The sequence below is a fragment of the Brienomyrus brachyistius genome, chromosome 13 (genome assembly GCF_023856365.1).
Source record: "Brienomyrus brachyistius isolate T26 chromosome 13, BBRACH_0.4, whole genome shotgun sequence".
Lineage (NCBI taxonomy): Eukaryota > Metazoa > Chordata > Actinopteri > Osteoglossiformes > Mormyridae > Brienomyrus > Brienomyrus brachyistius.
Genome location: NC_064545.1, coordinates 18,731,167 through 18,747,911, shown reverse-complemented (window position 1 = coordinate 18,747,911; position 16,745 = coordinate 18,731,167). Strand labels below are relative to the sequence as shown.

The 16,745-nt window shown below is 41.6% G+C and overlaps 1 long non-coding RNA gene across 1 annotated transcript in view; it reads right to left on the bottom strand.

Annotated features, from left to right (window-relative positions):
* Nucleotides 1-329: 329 nt before the first annotated feature.
* The window catches only part of LOC125706342 (uncharacterized), a 44,860-nt gene continuing 28,444 nt past the window's right edge, over nucleotides 330-16,745 (bottom strand). The window contains exons 3-4 of the long non-coding RNA XR_007381976.1: nucleotides 7,467-7,552; nucleotides 330-1,471 (exon numbers count right to left, since the gene is read on the bottom strand). This is a non-coding gene — a long non-coding RNA (uncharacterized LOC125706342). The remainder of the gene's footprint in view (nucleotides 1,472-7,466; nucleotides 7,553-16,745) is intronic.

Below are 16,745 nucleotides of genomic sequence, written 5' to 3'. Positions count from 1 at the left end.
CAAGGATATAAGATGTACAAACAGATGAAAGCAGATAATGGGTGAGTCACATGATCTGTCTGGAATGAGATCAAGGGTTTTGAATTCCTCTCTCTTCTCCTATCACTGCTCCCAGATTGATGGACATTCCCGTTACTGTGCTAATCCCAGCTTCTGAAAGATCCTCTGATTTAATTTTATGGTAACATGAGCTGTGTGTATGCAGAAGTATTTATAAAAACGCAAGTTTGTGGATGACAGATTTTTTTTTCTTATTTAAACTATTAACCCATTGAAAATCCTTTCTACTTTATTTTCATAGTTAGAAAATGTTATTTCTGTTCCCCTCATTATTAATTTGTGTATAAAAGGAGTTTGTGTATAATGAGACAATGTATTATTAACAAAATGTTATACAAAGAAGAATATTGTGTTTTTCAGGCTATGAAATAAAGGATAGTGTTCAGTAAGGAGGATGCAAATAATTAAAATTAATAGCAGACATTTTAATGAATATACATCGTTTACCTGTTTTTACTGTTTTTTCTCAATTGTTTATACATAGAATTCATAAGATTTTGTCCCGAAATTTCCGTAGGCACAGCAAATATTTGAAAAGTAATCCTTCATAAACTACAATTTTACCAAAGAATGACATCTTACATAACAGGTTTCTGAATAACTGTAATAATAATAATTCTTCGCATGCTTGTTAACATGGTGCACTCTACATCAGTCAGAGTGACCGTCCTGTTTCTACGTCTAGGTATGACCAACATTACAGCTTTGTGTGAGACGTAATACGGATGCTGAAATACAAAATAATTACTTTCACTGAAGATTTACTCCAGATTAGAGTTCTATACATAATGTATTCTATATTTGCATCAAGCTAAATGGAAAAGCATTAAGCGAAATCATAGTAAGTTAATAATGAACCTTTGTGTGGAAAACCAGACTCTTTCATCTATCACAGCTCTCCCACGGGAAGCGAGTACTGGATGGAAAATGAGTAAAGCAATGAGATGGGATAAAAACTGCATTTCTGTCATTCTCCGTGCTCTTGTGCAAGACGGCAAAGAACACATACAAACACAGGAGACATATTGCATGGATAGCAGTAACTAAGAAGAAGGGAATGTGGATGTACAGGAGACATTCCCTTTCCCCCTTAGACACATTCAGCCTGTTCAGAGACACTAATGCCAAACAGGCCCAGCATGTTAAGAAAAGCACAAGGCCACGAAAATACTGCACGAACGTTACCCAGTTCCGCTCCTGTCTCCCCGGTGCGGTGCTTATTCTCATCAACGTCACACCTGATGTGTCCCTTTCACTGTGACTTGTGAGGTGTGTCCACCCCCGCAGTCTTCTGCGGCAGAGTCCTTGTGGACTGCAGACGTAGCCCTGGGCAAAGTCATCTAATCGTGGGCCTGGAGTTCCGTCGTCCTTCCATCACCAGCCAGACATGGGCTGCAGACTGTTCCATCAACTGAAGCAGAGCGGAGAGGATTGCTATAATGCCCCCAAAAACTCAATGTCTGTCAGATCAACCCCCCACCCGCTTTTTGAAGAGATGGCTGATGTTAGAGGCTCTTCTTGCTTGAATGTGGGCGACATTATAATTCTCAGATATTTTAACGTGTTTCTGCCCAGTCTTCACGCCGATCTGGCATGTCAGTAGTACGCCTCTGTCTGGTTAGTTTCCACTTTTCCTGGACTTCAGGGAAGTTTCGAAAGACCGTTGTTTACACACCCAAAGGCACACGAGGTCCTCATGGACTGACGCCCGCTACGTTTCTCCTCAGTAGATATCTCCATATCGTCAAACATCTACATTTCACCGTGCAACGAGAAAAGTCATTAAAAAGCAGGTTTCTACTCAACACCCCAGTGTAGCGATGTCTCAGCTCTAACCCTCTATCTCGGAACCCCCCCCCCCCCCCCCCCCCCCAGAGCTTGCATGTGGGTTTAGTTTAGGTTTCCTTCAGAACTCTGTAGGTCTTGACAAGGCTCACCGTGTTTATGTTTTGGATTACTTCCTCTTGGCTGTATGACAGCTCCATGAATCTCTTGTAATTATGAAGAATTGTATGCTATGAGCACAGCAAACATTGTCTGATTCTGCTGCATAATCAAGACCTTTCTTCTGCTACCATTAGTAGGATATTACTAGACATTTAATGTAAACTAAGGCTCAACCAAGGCGAGAGATATTCTAGTGCTACATGCTAAATGTTCAATGAACTTTACTGAACTTTACTGATCAGTTCTGTGCAGTGGTCGGGAGGGTTCTGCTAACCTGCTAACTAGTGAAGCTAACTTATTCATTAGCAGATTAGCGTCACGGCTAACTTTGAAAACCGATTAGCTTCCACCAAATTTGGTTCCATTAACTGTAAATCCACTAATTTTTCCACAAGTAAAGTGAATAAAGCTTAACAATCAAAAACGTTTATAACCCTAAAACTTGTTTGGTTTAAGCTAGTCTGGGCTAAATGTAAGTGAACAAAGATAAAGTCCATTTAAACTGTGGTACCCTGAACTAAGCAGAGAATAGGGGCCTATTTCACTAAACTGGATTTAAGGTACCCTAGTTTAAATCGACTTTATCTTTGTTCACATTCGCCCATACTACCTTAAATCTATCAAGTTATCTGGCTCAGCAAGAAATGCTGCTTCTTGATACAAGAAACCAACTGCATTTTCCCAGAGTTTTATTGACAGAGCTATAGACCAAAAACGAGCGGAGACCCTCCTTTCTAGTTTTGGGTAAACGGCGCCAAAAAGCTTCACTGAGGGCAAAATGTCAGAATGGGCCACTTGCAAAATTGGACTCCTCAGATGTAAACATTTATAACTTGCAAACAGAATATCATAGATAGAAAATTCCAAGACTGATGTATTGCAGAGACTCTCTACAATATCTAACGATACCCAATTGGGTACAGTAAGTCCTTAATATCCCCTAGTAACCACTCTTGTTCGACAGGTGGGACATCAGTGTTAAGGGATTCAGGGCGAAAAACCAAACTAAAGCTAAATTCATATAATAAAAATTAACGGTTATCATTAGCTTCCACTGACATACCATGAAACAAGATAGATTTTGTGCAAAACTTTAAAATAGACAACACGAAAGGCAATAACAAACAAATTAATTATTCCATGGAACCGTGGAAGCTACATCCCTATCTAACTGTCTTCATTAGGCGATGAATAATGACATTAATTTTCTGTTTACTGCTGACCAATATGCTCAAATGTCAATGACAAATGCATTAAATATGTCTTAGCCTGAGCAATATAGCAGTAATGCTCTGCTGTTGGTGTGCCCCCTAATGGCACAGTCGACACATTGAACTTTTAAATGCACTTTTAAATTTTGTTGCTGTGGAAACAACGATGACAATAAAGCATCTGAATATGAATCTTAATCTGACTGATTCAGGGGATTTGGGATAGAGGGTCCAGGCTTTTCAGGGCAGTGGGATATGTGAGGGAATGAGGGCAGCGAACAACATCATCAAAACAGGGACAAACCAACGTATGGGAGCGGCAAGTTGGCATCTGAGTACCATGTTATAGTGTATATAATTCATAGCAATGCATCATAATATAACAATAGGCAGGCACATAAAACAACATGTGTAATGGGTCATGATGAGTACATTAAATGTTTATCGTCCTGAAAAATGTTCCGTATACACTGTACGTAAAAGCAGTGTTTCCCAATCCGGTCCACAGGGACCTGCAGAGAGTCCAGGTTTTTGCTCCCTCCCAGCTCCCAGTAAGAAGCAAAAATGTGGATTGTTTGGCAGGGAGCTCAGAGGGAGCAAAAATGTGGATTCTCGAGAACCGGGTTAGGAAACATTGCGCTAAAGGATAAAGCTAGCTTAGCACTTGTTTACTATATCACCATTCCCTTACATTAACCTAAACACAGGGCTTCCACCTGGGCACGCACGGCTCTGAATGGGGAGGTGGTGAAGACAAGCTCTGACAAGCAGCAGGACATGCCTCCCTGTTATTTTAATGCTAATTAATCCATGCTCCTCTGTCGGAGGGAACAGTTGGATTTTCACATAATGAATGCTGCCACTGTCCCTCTCACATCATGCATGCAAACACACACCGGCCTCAGACATTCTCCCTGAACACCTTCAGCCCTGCCTTGTCGAAGTCAGTGCTGCGCAACAGCCCAGCCGTAACAAACACAGCCCCCCAGGCACGGAGCCACCACCGCTCAAATATTGTAATGTCACTAATACACCCCCAGTTCCTAGGTTTGTTTGGTGACTGATCAATGTGATTAACACTACATCTTGCTAGACACTGCCGCTGTGTTTTTTAGTCATAATTTAAGCATTTAATCTGGGCCAGTAAGACATGAAATTATGTCAACATATTTTGAATAATGTTCCTTGTCTTTTTTTAATACCTCAGAAATTAACCATCCTTTGAAAATAAGCAGCAGGTGAGATAAGTTATCGATGGCACTGGAGGGGGGGCACTAGGGGGCAGGGTGGGGGGGGGGGGCTTTACAAGCGAAAAGTTTTGAAGAGGATCCCAGAAAAATGTGCAAAAAAAAACTCCCTGATTGAATGGACTGGGCCGCTCTGCTCATCCCTCCAAGCATTTATATTACTTGCTAGTAGTCTCAGCCCAGACCCCATGAAGGGATTTAACTTGAGCTTCTTGCAGCCACTTTATCAATAGGTAAAGGAGCTGAGGCTAGTCTCACCAGCTCAAAAAGCTCATTTTCTGGCACTAAAGTGAATGTTCCAGAACAACTCTGTGCTCCACTCCATACGCTCAGATGCTGACGTTCTTTGGCACGTATGCAAGAAGTACAACAATGCGGCCCTCTTATGCTGCCCAGGATGCTCGTCCGTCACAGGGCACACACTCCGGGGCAATTTGGAAACACATATTCACCAAATTGACTACTTTTTTTTTTTTTTTGGACAGGAACTGGGAGCCCCAAAGCAAAACGTCACAAACACGAAAAGAATGTGCAGCTGGGGGATTGATCCCACAACCCTGAACTACGATTTCAGTGCGACCTGCTGAGCCGCAAGGCCTCCCAAGCCAGCCTTGACGCTTTAATTATGATTACCCCCCCAATGTGCTCCAGCAACACACAAAACACACTTTAGTGAAGGAAATATATGTAGAAATTATTTTCGAAACATGCAGACCTTCTGTTGCAGTGAGAGACCTTAACCCCAGCCCAACCCTCACATTACTATAAAATTACTGTACTATACCAGGCTGGTATGGTAAGTGAGCTGACCCTATAAACATTACAACAAAGGCAAGGACCTGAAGTCTTGATTAATATGATTATGTGCTAGAGCAGCAGTTTATGGCTTCGTTTGCTTTCGATTGACAGCACTGGCTCGAATCCAGCTGTCACTAGTGTCCTGGATGCAGTGAAGGCTGAAGAAAATGTCTGAGTGCATTCAGTGTTAATCCAAAGCTCATCCCTGATGACCTCTCTGCAGCAGAACATGTCTGTTTACCTGCACAGACTCAGTTACGAAGGAATATTCCAGACAAGATGCTTCATTCAGACCCATTGCCGCAAGCGTAGAAAATCAAACATGAAGCCACGACTGTCATAGGATGCTAACCTTGCAATAAACCAGGTTGCGAAATATCTTCCCTGCTAGATATTCCACGGTCAACTGTAAGTGGAATTATTGCAAAATGGAAGCGTTCTGGAGCGACAGAAACTGTGGCAGACCACTTAAAGTAACAGAGCGGCTCGCCGTGTGCCGAGGTGCACAGTGCGTAAGAGTCGCCAACGCTCTGTTGGTTCACTAACTGCAGAGGTCCAAACTTCCTCTGGCATTAACCTCAGCACAAAATCTGCGTACTGGGAGCTTCATGGAATGAGCAGCTGTATGCAAGCCTCACATCACCAAGCGCAATGCCAAGCGTCAGATGGACACCGCCACTGGACTCTGGAGCAGTGGAAAGACATTCTGTGGAGTGACCACTCACGTTTTTCTGTCTGGCAGTCTGAAGGAGGAGTCTGGGTTTGGTGGATGCCAGGAGAACATTGCCTGTCTGAATGCACCAAATGTAAAGTTTGGTGGAGGAGGGATAATGGTATGGGGTTGTTTTTCAGGAACTGGGCCAGGCCCCTTAGTTCCAGTGAAGGGAACTTTTAATGCTTCAACGTACCAAGGCATTTTGGACAACTCTATGCTTCCAACTTTGTGGAGACAGTTTGTAGAAGGCCCTTTCCTGTTCCAGCATAACTGTACCCCAATGCACAAATCAAGGTCCATACTGTAAAGAGATGGTCGGGTGAGTTTGGTGTGGTAGAGCCCTGACCTCAATCCCATCTAGGATGAACCAGAACAGAGATTGTGAGCCAGGCCTTCAACATCCAACATCCAACTCCAACATCCGTGCCTGACCTCACAAATGCTCTTCTAGGTACATGGGCAAAACTTCCTACAGAAACAATCCAAAATCATGTGGAAAGCATGTGTGTGTGTGTGTGTGTGTGTGTGTATTTATATAATGTACACACAAATACACCCTCAATTCCTGACATTATAAGACATTATTGCAAAGCAAAAAGAGGTTGACATGAAACGTAAACAACTATTCATTTGAATTAATGTACAAATTAATGTGATCTGTGATTTTTTTCCTCAATGCTAACTTTGAAAAGGAAATTAAATATACATTTTATTGCTGCAGTTTCCTATTTGATACTGTATACTCAGGCCGCTTAAGACAAGGACGTGAATTTGACCTCCGGTCCAGCAGGCAGTTTTCTTAAACATCGTGGTACTGTACAAGGGCTCCGTTCCTTAAGTCGTCACACTGGGTGCTGTGTGGGCACCGAAACATCCACACACACACACACACACACACACACGCACACACACACACACACGTAAGAACAGTAGGCTTATACTGACTAATTAACATAAAGTAACAAAAAAGAGGAACTGCAAGCATGGACCAAAAATAACAGAAGTTGTGCAAGCACCCGAACTGTTCGCCTAAGACTCCATCCACCTTCCCCAAGTACGCCCTATCAATTTCAATCAGGCACCATTCAAAAACACCCTCAGTAGCCCCAGCTACAGACTGTAGCGGAATAAAACAAGCCTGCTTAAATAACCCTCACTTACTGGGTCATCCATGGTGAGTTTTGGAGGGCTTTGGGCACTCAAGCAGAACCAGGGATTTTGAACAAATCAGAGACTGATTTTTTTTTTTTTGGTGGGGGGGGGGGGGGGGTAGAGAAAGGATGGGACAAAAAAAAAAAAAAAAAGACTAAGCACACATTTAAACACTGCTGTTTCCATGGAGATGCTAAAAGGAAAAAAAAAACATTTGCACATGGCATAAAGATGAAGGGCTTCTGCCAGTAATACATATCAGGCAGTTATACACAGAAGCGAAAGCAGTGAGGGACCAGGTGGAACTAATCAGCACATATAAGTCTCATGACTCACCCTCTGAAGATGGACATCCTGCAGGCAATCAGGTGCCCAGGAAACACAAACTGGCCAATACGCTGGAAAATCACAATTTCACATTCCTAGAAGGCAACACAGATAGCCATCAAAACCTAGAAATCTAATACAGTGGATTTCCATGTATTATTACACTCTGAGAATCTCAAATGTGTAAAGATATTCAGATTAATGCAACTGCAAGTAATTTAATGATGTATTCCCATTACAAATCAATAATCAATGAAATACAATCATTTTAGCTGCATTGTTGAGTTAAGAAACCCATTGGACGATGTGTCTCTTTTATTTTCCTGCATCACAAGAAGTTTGTAAGAAACTGTCATTAAACTCTTGCATCCTTGTGTGTGTGTGTGTGTGTGCGTGTGTGTGTGTGTGCGGAAGGATGACATCTTCCCTGAGACACATGGTGCCCTTAGCTAATCCCCAAAGACAGAGAACCACTTCCTTCATTATTGTTCCCCAAGCACCAGTTAAAGTAATTTCTCTTGCATGGCCTTTGAAGGGCTTGAAAACCTATTTCCATCCTATTCGCCATCACGAGAAATAAGAAACTCCAGCTTTGGCGTACTTGAAAGTTTTTTTTTCCATTCATCCATCCATCCATCCATCCATCAATCTGTCCATTTATCCAGAAATCCATCCATTCATCCATCCTCTAATGCTTGAATTTTACATTTTAATATTAATATTTGTCAGTCATGAAATGTTTTAATGTGAGAAATTAAGTATAAAACCAAAACCAGCAAGTATAAAATTATTTGTGATAATAAATATCCAAGTGAATCCAAACAGTACTACATTGTCTCATCCAATCAGGCGTCTGGATATTGACTGCATCAGATGAGCCTCCCTAGTATCTCAGCTGACCGCCTCTCATAATCACTTTAATCATACACCTGTAAGCAGTTTCCATGATGCCACACACACACACACACAAACACACACACACAGATTCCCATCTGAAAGTATTTTGTATAATAAGGCTGTACACTGCGGTTAATTTTTTTCTTATTTTCTGAATAGCACATGGCTTTTCATGGATACACAATCCAAGAAAGATATATAAATTGCAAACAGGCTTTAGAGAAAAACAAAATTAACGCAGAGTGGTCCTAAGGGGTCAATCTACATTTTCAATGACTAAACATAGAGTAATTATTTACACTTATTGCCAGTCAGATAGCATGACCTAGTAATATTACGTTTAGCAGAAGAGATAAATAGATTCAGAGTGGCATACAGACGCATATTTCCATGACACCTGCACTCATATCCATGCGTGAAACAAAACAAATTGCCTCTAGGGCTCTGGTGTACTTGATTTGGTGTGATTTCCCAGCTGAACCCAGAAAACTCACCTCCCACATACAACCGGCATTTTCAGCTATATAAATGACTGCTGTGTGCAGTTGTAATCACATGCAAACAATCAGACGTGTCATCAGGTATCTTCAGACCCCGGATTACAAGGGTGCCTTAATTATAAACGTGCCCCCTCATGTGGAAGCCAATCAGTCCATGGCTGCGACGTGGTCGCATGGCTCCCGATCCCTCTCTGATTTCTGCACGCCACTAGTTATTCGGTTCTGGCCCCAACTCTGAATTACCTCCAAGCCAACTGATTGACTACAACATATGTTTCACCTTCTAATTCTCGTCCCTGGGTAAGGGCGGCTGTGACGAGTTGGCGCCCTGTCCTGGTTTACTGACTACTGAGTGCCCGTAGCTTCCAAGAGAGGTTCTGGATATGCATGACACTGCACAGGAGAAGCAGGGATGAAACATGGATGGATGGATGGATGGATGGATGGACGGATGGATGGATTGATTGATTCATGGATGGATTAGAGCAGAAGGTAAATGACATGATGGATTTAAACTGGGAACAAAGTTAAGGAGATCAGGGATAATTATAGAACAGGATCCATTCTTCAATACAATAGTCTTCCTGCGTAACTTAGATTTGCCCCCAACACCACTGATGTTTAGCAAACTAGTGAGACTTAACATTGAATGGAAAAGGAATGTCAATTTTTTTCCCTTTGTGTGATTTTTTTTTACATTTTATAAAAATGACAAAAACTCATTGTCCCTGGCCTGTCCTATTATTGTCAAAGCTGTGTAATACCAGTAATTCCTTTAGTGCCGTGTTGGTTTTTAATATGTGAGATTTGATTATGAAAATCCCAAGATGTGCTTCTGAAATGAAAGATTCATTTTATTTTTGACAGAATGAGAGAGGCGTGTGCCCACTTGGTAACTCAGATTCCGTATTTATTTAGTTTTTAACTGTCAGGCTTTTCCATTTCCCTCACAGCGAGGACCATCCGACAAAAGGAAAAGCGGGATACTGGAAGCAGGGCCATGAAAGGCCAGCTGTTCCGGCATCCCGGCCTCTGGGTGCGAGTGGGATGATTGCGTGCGAGAGTCAGACAGTCCATGCAGCCATGTTTGTTCACACTGATGCACAAAATTAGAAAAGGGAGTGTGAAGGAAGTTGGCAACTCCCCCAACAGCTTCGGTATCCTGGGAAAGAATCTGACTGCTTCCTCTTGCTTATATTCCGATTTCATGGTAAATGCATGTCTCCAGTCTGCTCACTTTACAGGTGTCAGGCCGAAGACGATTGGTAAAATTAATGGTTTGCCTTGGTCACTAAAATCTACGGAGCCTCCCCTCTCCACCACATCAATAATATTTCCCCTTCCTTGGCCCCTAGGAATCTACCAAGAGGGACCTATCAGTAGGGTTGCTGGGATCCCCATGATACTTATTTCTGGCTACAGGCCTTGCAGCTACCACTAGTCTATGTTGATATCAATAACATAGTCATTTATTCTCCCTGGCGTGAGACGTGAATATCACTTTTGGCTTCCCTGCAGCAGAGAATTACCGTGCGCTAGCCAGCTGTGCCAAGCTGGTCATCCTCACTGCATCCCGTGCTAAGGAGTAGATACAATAAATCAAGATTGTGATATTGTAGTTACTGCAGAACATAACAGGATAAACAGAGATGCCAGCAGAATCATTCTGTCTCACTCCATATTTGTCACAACATGCTGTGATCATGAGATATAGGCCCTCAGAGTTAGAGTCGAGTCGTTGAGTGACAAACGTCTGGAAAATCACTAATTGATTTAAACATTTATTTTAAAATGTACGCTTTAGCCAGATGCCATAAATACCTCTAAACTGCTTCATATGTTATTCCTTTTATTTATTTATTACGGTACCAAATGAGGTCATGTTTTAGTACACCAGCAGGTGGCATAGTGGTTATGGAAGCATGTTCTGAGTTTGAATCACTTAAGGGAGACCTGGGTCTGGCAACCTGGTAAAAATTATCTACTGTATATGACGTGTCACATGGACTCAAGAAATAGCAAGCTTCTGTATAGATAAAGAGAGCCAGGTGTTTCAGACTCTATCTCGGGCTGTTTTATTTACTAAAACATCTCCCCTCAACCATAAAAGATGCAAGCGACCTAAGCCTTACAAACAGCCGTAAACAAGCTAACAGACTACGATGCACCACCAAACTGACGGTCTGCAGCCCTGCCTCATTCCGACTCCTGACATCTGAGAGGCTCCTGGCACGGCGAGAGAATCTCTGCTGAGTCATCCACTGTGAACCGGGCGTGCACAACCCACCCCCCTCCTCCCTTCCCGTGAGTATTCAAAAGTGTTGCATAGTTTAAAGCGAAAGATTAGCCTGATGCTTCCTACATATCGTATACAGGGAAATGCTACATTTCTACATTGTAGAAAAGCTAAATTGATAGAAAAACATCTCACAACATGCCAACATAATGAAGCAATCTATATAATAATGCTTTCTGATTGGAGAAATGTGTCTAGTCCTGTGACTAGAGTCCTGTGCTACTGAACTTGTCTGCCTGTGCACTTCATTTACGCTCAGATGAAGACAGTAGGATTAAATAGTGAAAAATAAAAGGCAGCAATGACCACAAGTCGTGGCACTGTGAACAAAGGCAACGAAATAAAGGCTTTTTCACTGTTAATTTAGGAATACAACTACTCCAGCGTCTGTTATCCTTTTAAATTACAGCTTTTATGGAGCAGTAGAATCAACACAATAAGCTAGTGTTTCAAGTTAGCACCCTAGGTGGAATTCGGGTCCATTACAGGGCACAAACACAACAGATCATTAAGAGACATGTAATTGAGGTAGTAAAGCAGGGCACCCAGAGGAAACTAATGCAAACACAGAAAGAACATGTAAACTCCACACAAAAACCAGGCTGGGAACCAAAGCCATAATCTTGAATGTGTGAGGACCAAGTGTTATACTTGATCATACAATGCTAACCTTAGCATTAGCATACAATGCTAATCTTAGCATTAGCCATTTCATGCCACACCAGCTAGATAACCCTTGAGCTTTTCATATCACCTCGGATCCGTGGCAAAATTGGATAATAGAATCCTGAATGTCTTTTAATGCAGACTATATATGATTTTATAAAGTTACACGTCAGTGTCCAAACTGACTACCTTAACTCTGTAAAAACCCCAGGGACAGTCCTTATTCATGTTGCGTCTAGTACGATTACCCACTGATGCATAATTCTAACTTCATCTTCTGAAATTTTCTATCAGTCTGTGTATGTTTGTATAACAAATATTCAGGAAATGAGTCACATTGCTTGTTCAACCATAATAGAATTTAGACGCTTTACATAGTTTTATGGAAACTGACCCAAGGTTTAACAAAATCCTCGCCATCCCTAGATCGCAAATTAGACTAAATACAATAGTCAAACTGCTGCCAGCATGCACCTGAACTGGAATTAACATTTTTACAAATGACTGCAATTTGCCAAACCTATCCAATCCCTCCTCTGCAAATGTCATCCGAGTCCTGCTACGGCTAGTGGTGCAGCTAAGAGAACCACATACTGTTATCTGTGTGGGTTCCGCTACACAGCTACCTGCTATGGGTGACATAAACCCCTGGCGCCTTTGGGAGGCAGATTAATGGAGATTCATAAAGTTGGGCTAAAAAGCGCAGGCCAAGAGAAGCTTAGGTTTAGAGTTTGATGGGAATTTGCTTATTGATTTGTGCCATTAGATGCTTTCCATCAAGGCTTTTGCCCAGTACTCCCTAATCTCAGAAAATTATCAGCCACTTCAAAGAAACATTGCCATTTCGTGCAGATAGAAAGGATCCATTTAAGTGGCCCCTAGCTGGGCATCTAAAAGGTTTTCATCCTTACAGTGTTTGCAAAGCTCTGCCAGGACAGTGCCACCTAGAGGCCCTTGCTATGATCTCTTCCATTATACACATATAGGTAGGAGGAAGCAGAGTTTATCAACGATAAAACACCAGGAAAGTTTGTAATTTACAGAATGGCTTCGTATTTCTTGAGCCCATGTAACACGGTATATAAATAGACTTTACCAGCTTGTTATGTTATATGGGACCCTGGCCTCCCTTAAGCGATTCAAGCCTGCAACCTGCTTCCATAACTACTACGCCACTTGCTGGCACACAACGAGATGACCTCTCTTAGTACCCAAATAAAGGCAGAATAAGAGGAATAGTGAATGAAGCAGTTTAGAGGTATTTATGGCAGCTGGGTAAAAGCTAAATGAGACTGATTTTTAAATAAATTTTAATCAATTAATCATTTTCCAGACATTTGTCACCCATAGAACGGTGTGGGCCCTGTATCTCACCTTGGGAGACATTCAGGATGGATTTGCAATCTATCAAGTGACGTGCTTAAAATCAGCAGGTTCGTACCCAGGGCCTTACCCAGTCACACCCATAACAGCGGCTTGATTTTCATGAGCTTGAACATCATGCTTTTTAAATATAAAAAATACTTAATCATGATTACACTTTTTTTTTTGCAATCGCGAACAAGCAGCCCTGGAAGCATTAAGTAAAATGTTGCTGGTGGTGTAGCATTAGTGAGAAAACAAGCCATGAATTTCATAGGACATGGTCATCGAAAACAATGGAAAATGATCCACAGTTTAATCCACGTGGCTGCTGTGTTAACTGCGAGCTTATGTGTGGAGAGTATTGAAAAAGTTACTTCATTTTACTTCACATTATGGAGAAAAACTTGCATGAAATAAAAAAAACACTTTACTTGAAGAGGCACAGATAACATACACACTCTTACTCAATGTATTAATTACTCAGAAACTAGTTAGTTTCATGTACTAGTCCCATGTTCATTCATGTATTTCATACTGTTACTATGGTAGTTGAATAGTAACTGAGTTACTAAGTTACTTGTGCCCCCTCATGTAAAATGTTACCAACATTCGTAAGATGTTTCAGCCTAGTACACTCAGAATTCATTAAGAGTTTGTTTATCACTGCAGGTGAGGTGGGTCTGACGTCTGACATGCTGCCTTTTGAGGACTTTCTCACACTCCACCTTGACGTTTCTCTGGCAGCCGTCCGACGGCCACGTTTGTTCCCTGGCCTGTGTTAGGTCTTCGTACAGCAGAGAATGATCTCCCACAAAAGAACACAGTGACAGGTCAGAAGCAACCTGACGGGGCACATAAAAAGGGGACTGAAGCGCACGGATGTCACTGACGGTCATGGGAAGATGCTGTCCAGATCCTTGCAATTTCTCAAATTTGTGCCTGATAGTTAGCTGCTGATTAGATGCACAGCAGAAGTGAATGCTCCGTTGCTATGGTTACAGTGTTTGCATTGTGTCGACTGCACAGAAAGTGCTCAGAGCATTACTTTTTTTATTTTAAAAAGCTACTTGTGAACATGGCCTTTCTGGGAATGATTTCATTCGTACTAATATTACAGTACCGATATAGCTCCTCCACCGACACAGTAACTCAAAATGCTTACAGTCACATTAGCTACATGATATTAAGTCAGTTGCTGGGTTAAGAACATGAAACATTTACATTTGCTTATTTGATTGTTTGGCTGACACTTTGAGAAATTAACATTTGGAAATAGTGCCTATTAATCTCAATTATAATTTATTGAATCGTGATTTATATAGGGGGGGCGGCATAGTGGAGCAGTGGTTAGCACCGTTGCCTCACACCTCTGGGACCCGGGTTTGAGTCTCCGCCTGGGTCACATGTGTGTGGAGTTTGCATGTTCTCCCCATGTCATCGTGGGGTTTCCTCCGGGTACTCCGGTTTCCCCCTGCAGTCCAAAAACATGCTGAGGCTAATTGGAGTTGCTAAATTGCCCATAGGAGTGCATGTGTGAGTGAATGGTGTGTGAGTGTGCCCTGTGATAGGCTGCCCCCCCCCATCCTGCCTCATGCCCATTGCTTCCGGGATAGGCTCCGGACCCCCCGTGACCCAGTAGGATAAGCGATTTGGAAAATGGATGGATGGATTTATATAGGAAAAATAACTACCAGAATGTTTTAAGCATAGTACTTAACTAGCTCAGCACTCACAATGCTAGTTAGGTCAACCTAAATTGCTATAACATGACTACAGGTAGTCAGGTATACTAGCTGTCATTTTCCCAAACAGCAAAACCATGTTGAATTGCTCCATTAATATTGAGCGTAATTGGGACGAAGCAAATCTTAACTCTATTTAACACCGCTTCAGTGAGAAATGACAAAAGGGAGATATTAACAGCAATTAATGTGCCAAATATCAGAATAAAACATATAAACAATATATAAACTGGAGGATATTATATTGTACAAAAGTAGGCAAAAAAGATGATGCTTAAATGATCTTCATGTAGGTGCAAAACTATGCCAGTTTTGTCTGTCAAAGCGTCAGCTTAGCTATTTCAAAACTTCTGCTAAAGTCACCCCAGAATTTGCAACATCCACCCGATATACATACATATTTGCATTTGTTCATTTGATCTAATTAAGTGAGCTGGTGCTGAAATCTAACAAACACATGGATTGGCTGAGGTGCCTCTGAGGAGAGGATTACTAACTGAAGACGTGTTCATCTAGCCATCCAACAAGATCAGTAACCTTGTGGAGAAGAGAAGAAATTTATTTTAATTTTGTTAGTATTGTGTTACTATTAATTTGCTTATGTTCTAATATCAAATTGATATTTATTTCTGCACTTACTACCCAGATTAATACCTTCAAAGGTTTTCTTCAACCGACTTTTGCACAGTACTGTATTGCGACAGAAACAATCACGTAACGTAAATGTCAGTGTCCCCAGTGGTACTGTAGCTCTGTCCATTACTATTGGGAATTTAGAGACAGCAGTTCACCGATCTTTTTGGAGAAAACCCCCCACGAAGACACAAGGCACACAAAAGCTGCCCCGTCACAGAGGGGGTGGGGGGTTCGGGGTTCCAAGCCCGCAGCTCTGCAGATATGACACTACAGTATTTTCCACCAAGTTGCCTCGCCACCATTTAAAAAAATATATACGCGTATAACCTTGTTGTTCTTTTTGTGCTAAAGGGGCACTCTGTAATCATGTTGTGTTCATTTATGAGGCTGGGATATGAGGTCTTAGGGAGAGGAGAAATGTGCAGGACAGCACAGTTCAAACAAACTGCTTCATTACAGGAAAATATGTGAACACAAAAGGTCATTTTTCACACAAAAACCTTGTCAGAGCCTAAAAACTCAATTGTAAACAGAGCAAAGCTGAGTACTTTCATAACACACATGGATGAATTCACTTATCTGAATCTTCTTACAGTAGCTTTTTTTACAACTGCAAACAAGCATTTATCCATAATAAAGTGACATTTAAAAAATTGTCATACAGTTAACACAACATTGATCTCTGTGGACTAAACTATGTCTCATTTTCATTGCTGTGACACAAAATACATTCAATAACCGCTCATTTTTTTCTCGCTGAAAACATTACATATTTAGTGGCAATGTTGAACATTCTTGCATAATGTTTTCAAAACTGTTGAAAAGATCATCTAAACTGAATTACTACAGTTTGTGGCTTTTCTACATTCTTATTGAAATGTATGGAAATTCTAAATAAAACATTTTGTTCCAACAAACTAGTTATGTAATTTTTTTCTTTCTGGACATGAAATGTCCACCTCTGGGGAGAGGAAAGAGAGACAGAAACACATTTCTGTCACACAAAAGACCGACAGTAAGTGCCCCAGGCAAGAGAGCAACACATGCAGCCTTATCTAAGGATGGGGTAATGCCACACAAAGCAGTCTTAGGTCCACACAGCACAGTTCCTAATTGTGTTAATCTGTGTTGTTGTATGACCTCATGCAGTATCTCACCGCTCAGCATGTCCCAGGATGCCATTGGA